We start from the raw sequence: 12500 nt of genomic DNA, 5'->3' as shown, positions 1-12500 counted from the left end.
ATGCAATGTCTTTTAACCCCAAATAAATATTCTGCCACTATCCTACAGAGTTTGTGACTTATTGATTGTTTATTAGAATTGATTTTCCTGACACTGGGAGTTTTCTTAACCCTCATGTTGTCCTGGGGCAAATTCGACCCATTTTCTAAACTTCTATACATATAAATATGGTTTCTTTCAACCTAAATGCCCAAAAATAACATGAATGATTCCATACAACGTTCTTAAATTAATGAATTTTAGGTGTTTTAATTAAGTTTATAGAATCCACAGACCACAGATGTGATTAGTTGTTGCCATTAAAAATAATAAAATGGCTTCAAAACTGTATCCTGACTAAATCTGTTGAAGTATGTGATAATCCATCAACAAAACTTCCTCTGATTCTGGGATTAGTCAAAATAATTCATAACTTACTGCTTCTTTCACTCAAAAATGTTATCTTATTTAATAAAAATGAGGTTCATTGACCATGAATTCCAAACATAAGTGTAAAACTAGTGGGAATAAGTTGGCTGGAAGGTGGAGCACAGATTTGGGTGATAAGTCTAGAGAGACTAGAGACTAGAGCCAGATGAGGAGGAGTTGACGTCAACTTTTAGCTTTGCTGAGATTCGCCCGTTTTCAGCAGCAGTTTCAAATAGTGAGATTTGCAGAGGAAAGAGGTGTCAGTGGGATTTTGAGGTTCTATGTATGGCCTAGTTACCCTCCAAGTCGTTTTTCAACTATGACAAGGTAAAATCGGTTTTGCATTCTATCACCCCTTTAATTGCGTGCAGTGAGATTTTCAAATGCATGCTTGGTGCCGCCCCTCGAGAAAGGCTGTTTTCAAGTTCAAGTTCCACTTTATTTATCCTTAAAAAGGAAATTTGATTTGCAGCAGGATATCCAAAAAACACACACATACACATACATGTGTAGACAACATTATAAACATTATAAACACAGCACAGGACACACATCAACACCTTCAATAGAGACACTTTCCCCAGAACCAGTGACAAGATCCGTTAGGACAGTACACAGGTCAATATATCATAATGAACAGTAATGAAATAAAACAATAAATAAGAACATTTCTATATAAAAAAATTCAATGATGTCACTCAAGTGAATTCAGGTTCCTAATAGCCACAGGAATAAAAGAATCCCTGGCACGTTTAGTTCTTACCATAGGCAGCCTAAAACGGCGACCTGAGCGGAGCAAATTAAACTCCCCAAAAAGTGGGTGATCAGGGCAGTTTAAAATTTGGTTAGCCTTACCCCTGACCCGTCTGTCATATATGTGTTGCAGCTGTGATAACTGTACCCCAACCACCTTAGATGCTACATTTACCAGCTTTGTTAGCTTACGCTTATTGGTCATTGGAAGACCACTGTACCACACCACGATACAAAATGTCAGGACGGATTCAATAAAACACTCGTAGAACAAAGTCATCAGAGTCCTGCACACGCTAAATGATTTCATCTTCCTCAAGAAGAAAAGTCTCTGTTGGGCCTTTTTACAGGCTGCATCTGTATTGCTCTCAAAAGATAATTTACTGTCAATGATGGTTCCTAAGTATTTATATTCATCTACTGTCTCAACGTTCATGTTCTGGATAACAGTTTGTGAAACATTATGCTGTAATCTACGGAAATCAATAATCATATCCTTTGTCTTAGAAACATTGATAGACAAATAGGAGTTTTCGCAATACGCAATGAAATCATCAACTACAGGGCCATGCCCCACCTCATCATTGTTCAAAAGGCTCACTATAACAGTGTCATCTGCAAATTTCACACAGTGCCTATTCTCATATTTACTCCTACAGTCATTTGTGTATAAAATGAAAAGCAATGGAGAAAGAACACAGCCCTGAGGAGAGCCTGTGGAAGTAAGGACTTTTGAGGATAAAACACCATTGACCCTTACACACTGCGACCTGTTCAACAGAAAATCCAATATCCAGCCATTTAAGTTAGGGTTCAAATTAAAAATAGACTGAAGTTTCTCAGCCAACAAGTACGGCTGAATGGTATTAAATGCTGAAGAGAAGTCGATAAAAAGGAGCCTTGCATGAGTCTTTGAGGTTTCCAGATGTTGATAAAGGGAATTTAGCAATGTAAGTATTGCATCCTCAACACCTCTGCTAGCCCTATAAGCAAATTGAAGAGGGTCTAACTGTTCTTCCACCTGCTTCAGTACCTCCTGCTTAACCAACTTCTCAAAAGTCTTCATCACCAATGAGCAACAGGCCGAAAGTCATTTAAGACCTTGGGATTCTTACACTTAGCCACAGGAATGATTGTTGAATGTTTCCAGATCTTTGGCACTGTTTGCGTCTGGAGTGATTGAATAAAAATCACTTTAAAAATCTCACTTAACTGACCAGCACAAGACTTAAGGACACGACCACTGATGTTGTCAGGACCAGGACTTTTCCTAACCTTAGTTTGTTTAAATAATGTTTTGACCTTAGATACATCAATATCAAAATCAAAAACAGAGGAATCACTGACCAAATCCTCTCTCATGTGACTGATTTCCGCACTAAAATCATTACTAGAAAATCTCATGTAAAAACTATTTAATTCATTTGCTAACTGCTCATCAGAATCAAAACCATTTAAGGAAACTCTACTAGTGCCTTTGTGTAGCCCTGTCATTATTTTCATGCCATTCCACACAGATCTGAGATCAGACTCACTAAATTTGGACACAATTTTTCTTTTATACTGAAGTTTAGCCTTTACTATTTCAACTCGCACAACCTTCCTAATTTCAGCATATGCACTTTTGTCACCACTATTAAAAACAGTCCTTTTTTCCCTTAACATATGTTTCAGTTCTTTAGATATCCAGGGCTTGTTGTTGGGATAGGAAACAACGGTCTTAGTTGGGATCACACTGTCCACACAGAAAGAGATGTAACTGCATACTGCATCAGTCAGTTCATCAATGCTGTTGGATGAGTCTTGAAAAACGGACCAATCAGTACAGTCAAAACAGCCCTGCAAGGCCAAAGTGCTCTCCTCATTCCACACCTGGACCACACGCTCCTGCACTTTATCTCTATGCAGTACAGGTCTGTATGTGGGGAGAAGATGCACCACATTATGGTCAGAAAATCCTATAGCAGGACCTGCAACGGACTTATAGGCTCCCTTGATAGAGCCATAGCAGAGATCCAATATTCTGTTCCCCCGAGTGGACAAGTGACGTACTGGGTGAAACTGCTCAGCGATTTTTTACAGCTGACATGATTAAAATCACCCAGAAAGAAGCACGGGGCATCGGGAGAGATTGATTGTAGTCTTTGGGCTACTGAGAAGATGACATCAGAAGCAGATTTTATATCTGCTCTGGGATGGATGTACACTACTGTTAAAAATATTTGGGGGAATTCCCTAGGCAGATAAAATGGTCTAACAGACACCGACAACAGCTCGATGTCCGGTAAACAAATCCGTTCGCGCACAGTAGCGCCGTTGCACCACTTTGGATTGATGTACAGGCAGACACCCCCGCCGTGGTGCTTCCCCGTCACCTCCGGGTCACGATCCAAGCGAATCGGAACCCCAAATCCATCAATGTCCACAGTAGAATCAAGGTCAGTGTCAGTCAGCCACGTCTCGGTGAAAGCCATCACACAAGTGTCCCTAAACTTGCGTAAAGAGGCCACACACGTTTGCAGTTCATCAGTTTTATTCCTTAAGGACTGAACATTAGCCAGCAGTATCGATGGTAAGGGAAGACGTTTCTTTTTCATTAATTTCCTTAAACGTTGCCGCACTCCGCCCCGTTTCCCTCTCTTCCTAATTTGTTTACCTGGTGTAGCCGAACACCTAGAACTTTGTATCAGAGCATTGTCACCCACTAGGAAATCCAAACATTCGGACACCCCACAACTCAATAGCCGAGTTGCATCTAGGTCCACCACGTAATTACTTGATTTAAATCCCAGGAGAAAGTCCTTTGTGTAATGGATCCTGTCGGGCTTGACAAACAAACCCCGAGCGATGTTCAGCACGATTGCCAGAAGTAGGAAGAAAGATATCTCCATTTTTAGGCTTGATACACACGGCAAAAACCCCTGTGCAGAAACAATAACTTAAAAAAAAAATAAATAAATAAAAAAAAAAAAATATATATATATATATAATAAAATAAAATAAGTACGTAAACAATATCCGAACAACACACAAACGCGGACACCTGCTACCGGTCGCCTGCAATTGAGCCGCGCCCCTCTTTCATTACTGTGTCCTTTATCCCCAAATAAATATTCTGCCACTATCCTAAAGTGTTGGTGACTTATTGATTGTTTACTAGAATTGATTTTCTTATCACTGGAAGTTTTCTTATCCCTCATGTTGTTTCTAAACTTCTATACATATAAATATGGTTTCTTTCAACCTAAATGGCCAAACACATGAATGATCCCATACAACGTTCTTAAATTAATGAATTTTAGGTGTTTAATTTAATAGAATCCATTTTCTTCCCAGACCACAGATGTGATTATTTGCTATTCAAAATAATAAAATGGTTTAAAAACCGTATCCTGACTAAATCTGTTGAAGTATAATCCATCAACAAACCTTCCTTTGATTTTAATTAGTCAAAATAATTCATAACTTACTGCTTCTGTCGCTCAAAAATGTGACCTTATTTCATAAAAATAAGGTTCACTGACCACAGTATCGGGTGATAAGTTATTTCTTAAGCTAAAAAAAAGTCACAAAAAGTCATGGTATTGTATGTCAAGAAAGTCATAAAATGTCATAGTATACTATGTCAAAAGTCATTAAAAGTCATAGTATAGTATGTCTAAAAAGTCATAGTATGTCTAAAAAGCCATAAAAAGTCATAATATAGTATGTCAAAAAAGTCATAAAAAGTCATAGTATAGTATGTCAAAAAATTAATGAAAAGTCATAGTATAGTATGTCTAAAAAGTCATACAAAGTCATATTGTAGTATGTCTAAAAAGTCATAGTATAGTATGTCAAAAAAGTCATAGTATAGTATGTCAAAAAAGTCATAGTATAGTATGTCTAAAAAGTCATAGTATAGTATGTCACCGAAATGATTTTCCTGACACTGGAAGTTTTCCTAAAGGGATATTTCACTGCTGGAAAGATGAATATGCATTATATTCTGTCATTTATGTAGTAGAAATGTGAAAATTTTTTAGAAGTTGGTGCTTTCAAGACCGAGAAAAGACAGAAAATGTATTTTTGTCTCATGTGGATGAAAGCTAACAACTCCCAGAATGCACTTGCTTCGCTTCCCTACGAGTCCACCCCCAAGCCACACCTACCGGTTACAGAGAGGCTGTCAACTGAGTCAAGTCTATTGTGTTTTATTGTCATTTCAACCATATACATGAAACGTTTCACCGTGGCTCAAGTGGTGTTACACATTTAAAATATTTAAAAACGACATTATATAAAAATGACATACGAAACAGGCTACATTTGCACGTACATTATAGGCTCTGTAAAGGTTAGCTAACGCATATAGCATTAGCGCTTGATAATATAAACACAGCCGTAAATTAGTGTGGAATATATCTAGAATGGTCGGCATTTAACAGTCACAAACTCCACCGGCCATTTGCAGAAGCTGGATAAAAGCATTTCTGCACCAGTCCGTGTTAACACAGCCCACCTCCACGAGTCTTTTTAATATTCAACATGAAAACTCTTCATCAGTGTTTGATGAAATAACAGGCATCTTTTACAGAACACCTGAGCCACGTTCAGCCCCGGCCCCTGACAACACATAGCAACACCTTTATTTAAACTGTACCGGGGGGCGTTGAACACCCTGCTGGGAGTGTTCTGCCTTCATATCACCACGAGATTACAGACACCACCCAGAGACAACAGACCTCAGAGACAACAGACCTCAGAGACAACAGACCTCAGAGACAACAGACCTCAGAGACAACAGACCTCAGAGACAACAGACCTCAGAGACAACAGAGCTCAGAGACAACAGACCTCAGAGACAACAGAGCTCAGAGACAACAGACCTCAGAGACAACAGACCTCAGAGACAACAGACCTCAGAGACAACAGAGCTCAGAGACAACAGACCTCAGAGACAACAGACCCCTGAGACAACAGACCTCAGAGACAACAGACCTCAGAGACAACAGACCTCAGAGACAACAGACCCCTGAGACAACAGACCTCAGAGACAACAGAGCTCAGAGACAACAGACCTCAGAGACAACAGACCCCTGAGACAACAGACCTCAGAGACAACAGAGCTCAGAGACAACAGACCTCAGAGACAACAGACCTCAGAGACAACAGACCTCAGAGACAACAGAGCTCAGAGACAACAGACCTCAGAGACAACAGAGATCAGAGACAACAGACCTCAGAGACAACAGACCCCAGAGACAACAGACCTCAGAGACAACAGACCTCAGAGACAACAGACCTCAGAGACAACAGACCCCAGAGACAACAGACCTCAGAGACCACAGAGCTCAGAGCTGCATAGAGCTCAGAGACAACATCTGGTTCTCCTCCAACCAGGACAGTGTTGAGAGATTGAACCTCAGGCCGCGTGATGCAGAACGTGACGTAGCTCCGTTTGTTCCCTGAAGTTAAAACAACTCTCCGTTTCTTTGTATCTGTGTGTGTGTGCTTCCCTCTCTTCTCCAGGTTACATAGGTCCGAATGATGCTGGAACAAACCACTTATGGGGGAGTTTTACGGGAGAGGACAGGTCTGTCTGTCTGTCTGTCTGCCTTTGTTTGTGTGTGTGTGTGTGTCTGTGTGTGTGTGTGTGTGTGTGTGTGTGTGTGTGTGTGTGTGTGTGACAAGTTCATCACAGCCAACTCAGGGTTTCTGGAGTACCTGCGCCCAGGTGATGAGGTGATGAGGTGATGGCTGACAGAGGTTTTGTTATTGAAGATCTTCTGTTTGAACGCAAAGTCAAGCTCGTCCTGCCATCTTTCACCAAAAGAGGCCTGCCTTTGTCCGAAGAAGACACCACCAACACGAGGCGCATAGCCAACGTCCGAGTGCACGTTGAGAGGGGTCATACGCCTCCTGAAGAACTACAGAATAGTTTTTGAAACAGTGCCCATTAACATCACCCAGAAATTTGACAAGATTCTGAGAGTCTGTGCCGGTCTATGTAATCTTCGTGGGGACATTATACAAGATGAGGACTAAGATATTCAATGTTTAATGTATATAAGTTCAAATAGTTTAAGTTCAATCAGTTGTAATTGTAACATGGTTAAAATGTTGTTTCTATTGCTGTTTCTATTGTTCATTTTTACAAATCTATACAAAACTTGAACATAGATTTTAGTTTTCAAATACAATGTTGTTTCTATTGTTCATTTTTACAAATCTATGCAAAACTTGAACATAGATTTGTTCAAATACAATGTTGTTTCTATTGTTCATTTTTACAAATCTATACAAAACTATAACATAGATTTTAGTGTTCAAATACAATGTTGTTTCTATTGTTCATTTTTACAAATCTATACAAAACTTGAACATAGATTTTAGTGTTCAAATACAATGTTGTTTCTATTGTTCATTTTTACAAATCTATGCAAAACTTGAACATAGATTTTAGTGTTCAAATACAATGTTGTTTCTATTGTTCATTTTTACAAATCTATACACATTTCAAACAATTGTAAGCATCCACCATAACTTGTCTGCTTTCTACTTTGTTGACATGAATATAACAGCACCTTATGCACACCATGGATGTACAACTTTCTTCTTCAAAATGATCACCTGAGTATGACTTGTACTGGACTCCGCCTGGACGTTTAAGGCATGTAAATGTAGGTGCTTACACAGGGATACAACAAATATGGATGAGCTCCTGGTTAGTTTTTCTTCTAATGCAGAAAAGTGATGTAAATGTTTTCTGAAAAAGACTAGAATTTGTATTTTTTAGAAGTTTCTCCATGTTTACAATGCTATACAAAACTTGAACTAATACCTGTGTATTGTCATACACAAACATGTCTTTGTCAGAGGGGTCAATAAACGTGACAATAAACGTGACATTTGCAGCATCTGTTATTTTATTTCATGTTTGAGTTAATGCTTTGATAGAGTACAAAACAAATTGCATTAAAAACAATAGGCAATAATTACAAGTAGTTTTAAGTAGTTAAGTAAGTAGCGATTCGTGGACGTAGTCAACGTCATCGACTACGTAAATGCGTCGACACAAATATTCATTATTTTACCTACTGTTGAAGTAAATACAGGCTACTCTTTTTGCTCTTGCTCTGTTTACTTTGAGTTTTTATTTTTGTATTCCTCCTGAAAGTGACTGTATTTTGTGGTTGGATTGATAGCCTACATCTGGCTTCAGGTTGCACTACTAATTAATTTTACTTGAACAGTGCAGTGTTAAACTATTTTAATAAATAGAGATTTGAACCTTACAGAAATTTGTTTTGTATAAATTGTTAATAATTGAGCAAAGGGTAAATAATCGCTAATTGAAAAATGTATCGTTAGATTAGTTGACTAATTGAAAACATAATCGCTAGATTAATAGTTTAAAAAATAATCGTTTGGGACAGCCCTAATTTTTAGTAATCAAATTATTCAAGTTACTCGAGGAATCGTTTTCAGCCCTAATCAAATGTGATCATTTGCGTAACTGCATATAGCGCTCACAGAGCAACAGGCGACCTTCACTATACTCATCTGAAACAAAAGGAAGCATGTCTCTGAAATAGAATCCTCATAGTCGAGCCACGGTCTTCGCACAAAAAGCCTCATCATAGGGGATGTGAAGCATCACCTGTTTTGAATGAGACCAAATCAGTAACTTGCATGCCTTTGTACAGAACAAGCCAATTTGAATTTGGATGTAGAAGCCACGGGGGCCATTAGGCTGTAACATAGGAATACCCTCGACAATCTTGACATCATATTTTTAACTCCCCATTAATTCATCCAGTGTTTCGTTTGCTTTTAGGAAAGGACATTTGATTTCTAGCAGCTCCCCTGAACTCAAAACACCATCTGGGCTGGCTGACAGCCAGGGCTCTCCAGGACACAAAACTGTGCCATGGCGTGTTACACTGTAGCCACCGCCTTCCAGCCATTTCATGGCCAACACCTCACCCTCCACACCATGCCTGGTAGCAGCATTTCCATGAAAACGTGGGAAGACATGTTGCTTTAAGAAGACTTTGGGGCTGCTTCTGACTGGCACCTTCTTGGCAGAGCTGGCAGTTATTCTCAATCTGCGAGAGTCATGCCAGAGGTGAGACGCACTCTGCTCCTGAGTCAGCAGCTCCAGTCTCACAGCGTCTATTGCCACAAATGTCTCATAAAAAGCAGAGCAGCGAGGGCAGATGTTGAAACCATCGTGCTCTGCGTGGGTTGCTGCTGGAGGCTCCTGGAGGTTCATGGCAGGTGTTTCAGCATTTACACACTTGTACAACAGACTTGACGTGGGCAGCTTCAAATGTTTCAATCCATTACGAAGAGCCTCTTGAGTCTGGAAAAGTGGGGTGGGAGGTAGAGGTAGATGGTGGGGCCCTACATCACATGCTTGGAAAGCATCACTGGCTCTATGGTGGGTAAAGGAAATCTCCGTCAGCAGCTTCGCTGTGATGTTCCTTTGGGTCCCGCTATTCCATCGCCGCTGCTCATCAGTACTGGCAACTCCTGTCAGGCCATTGGACACTGCATTTTCCACCTAAAACCATGAATTACAATGCATAGTTATAAATAGCTATCAATAGTTATGATCACAACCCAATCAAGTGACTATACCCAAATTATTTTACCAATTGATTATCAATATTATTCATGACCTTACCTTGATCAGCAGTAAGCATACGACATGTTTGCACACATTTCTATGATGTCCAAAAAAAGCCCCTCAGTGACTGCAAATGCTAGAAAATATATTAATCCAATACCATATTCCATGAATATTGACAACCCATGCCAGACCCTCCATTGGGAGTGAACAGCTAACCTACCTTTTAGATGTAGTCAGAGGCCTGACAGTATAGTTCCAACACATATAGGCTATTGTTCATATGCCAAGTAAAATAAATACTTACCAGAATTCAATTTAAGGTATGCTTCTTGATACCTTTGATAAAAGGTTACTTACCTGTAGTCCTTACTTACCTTAGTTCTTGTAACCATGACGGGATTAGACTACTTACAAATGGTCACCGGTTCATCAACTCTGTCCAAAGACAAAATATGTTAATATCATCAAATACAATCAACCTCTAATGTACATTGACGGACAGAAAAGCATAGGATGGATGGGCGTAACAGCTACCATAACATGCACAATAAAGTACTGCGATAACTCCAAACAAAGTGCGATAAACTCTGTCTGACCAACACGACATAGCATTATATAATATGTTATACAAACAACTGTTATCCTTGCGTGTTAAGGGAAAAGAAATACGGGAGTGATCTTAACCTTCTGCAGCAGCAGAGCACATCTTTGCATTATGCTAATGCTAGCTATCTTGCAGATTCAGGTGTCCTAACATTAGCCTAGTTACAATTCTTGTAATTTTACAGCTTCTCGTCTTCTTTACTAAGTCGTCAAAATGCAACTAATAATGTAATTAAACAGATGTCTGAGACATTAAATCATGCTCACTAACAGATGCTTACCTTCCACAAAATTGCTGCGGCGTGGCTACAAGACCTCCCCATTTTTCAACGTAGCTAACTAGCCATAGCTAGCCGACCGGAAGTTTAAAGACAAAGCGGAAGCCAAGACATTTTAAAAATGGGCGGGGCTGAATAAGGTGAATAGTTGCCCAAGAAATGAAAACCGGCAGCTGATTGGACGAACGCGTCACATGGGTTTGTTTTCTCCGGAAAGTCAGAGCCAGACTGTCATGGCGGCCGTTCAGAATCTTATCTCATATTGTACTAAAATAGTTCACTGAAACATGTTTCTGAAAACATTTGAAGAGAGAAATAGGCCGTGCAGTTGCTGAATCTGTCTTCATTTCAGATCAACAAAGTTTAAAAGATTTTCGTCAGATTTTGAGAAACTCTAGTCAGGCTCACTCCTATGGGCTGAAATATGTGCCACCAGAAACTGAATTTGAATCATTTATATTTGAATTTGAATTGCTAAAGTTGAATAATTGCATTGAAAAACTGAATTTGAATCACATAATTCACATGTGTCAAACTCAAGGCCCGCGGTCCAAATCCGGCCCCTTGCAGATTTAGATCCGGCCCGTACATCAATTTGGGTTCACAATAAATTTTGGCCCGCCTAGTTGTGCGCCAAAACAAAAACACAGGAAAGTGTTTTTTAACCCTCAGGAACCTAAGGCCATTTTTACAATTCTTTTTCCGTCTGGTTTTATTTTCTAAAAAAGCTTGTAAAACATCAACCCTGTTGTCCACAGTCAATCAATGTACATCATTTTTTTCAGGAAAAACTGGGCTTTTAGAATATTTGAGCTGTAAAAAAAAAAAAAAAGAAAAAAAAAAAAAAAAAAAAAAAAAAAAGGGGGGGGGAAATTAAAAAAAAAAAGGGTGTGGTAAAAAAAAAAAAAAAAAAAAAAAAAAAGGAAAAATGAATCTCACAGATATTTATTAATATCACACACAGAACAATAAAAGCTAAGCCAATATCCTGTCTAAATCAGTTCCCATATGTCTTGGGTGTCAAACTGTGAAGAAATAAACATTATAACTTATAAAGTTGACAAAATATATACATTTTTTCAAAAAAAGTCCAGACGCTTTTGCCAATAATCAAAATAATAATGTTCAAATGTATTGATATCACACACAGAGAAATGGTACACAAGAATTTGTGTTGTCTAAAACAGTTCTCCTATATATTTGGAGTCATCCAGTGCAAAAATAAACAGTATGAACGTTATAACTCATATAAATGACAAACTATTTACATTTCTTCAAAAAAAGGCCCAAATGTATCCCAAATATCTAAACAGTGACGCCATTATCTCTCTTTTTCACTTTACTGTTTGTTCTCGCTTGGTTTTCGCATTTCCTACGGTCTTTGAACACACCTTTCCACTTTGTGTGACGGACGGACATGGATTCCCACTGATGAAAAACGTAAACACACTTGCAAAGCATCATGGGAGATTTATACTAGACGGCAAAACAGACCTAGCTGATGAAATGACCGAAAACGTGATAAATTATGGACATCGAGTGGATAAATCTTGGATGTAAGCGTTTGGATTTATTGCTGAACAACTCCAAAAAGACGCACGAGCTCCAGGCTGGATATAAAACCTTCTGTAAAGGCTACGAAGACAGAAAAGACATGACTGTGATCATTAGCTTATTAGCTATTAGCTGTTGAAATCGGCTAACAGCTAGCGGAAAAACTGACCGAAAATGAGATAAATTACGGACATCAAGTGGATAAATCTTGGATGTAAGAGTGTGGATTTATTGCTGAACAACTCCGTAAAGAGGCACAACTTCCAGGCTGGATATAAAACCTTCTG

At 39.0% G+C, this 12500-nt stretch overlaps 1 protein-coding gene across 2 annotated transcripts in view; it reads left to right on the top strand.

The window, feature by feature from the left end:
• LOC120563455 (leukocyte cysteine proteinase inhibitor 1-like) overlaps positions 1-12500 on the top strand; it is a 28149-nt gene that overhangs the window by 1041 nt on the left and 14608 nt on the right. The window lies entirely within an intron of this gene.

Source organism: Perca fluviatilis, chromosome 8 (genome assembly GCF_010015445.1).
Source record: "Perca fluviatilis chromosome 8, GENO_Pfluv_1.0, whole genome shotgun sequence".
NCBI lineage: Eukaryota > Metazoa > Chordata > Actinopteri > Perciformes > Percidae > Perca > Perca fluviatilis.
The sequence above is the reverse complement of the archived record's forward strand: the minus strand, read 5'-3'. Positions and strand labels throughout refer to the sequence as shown.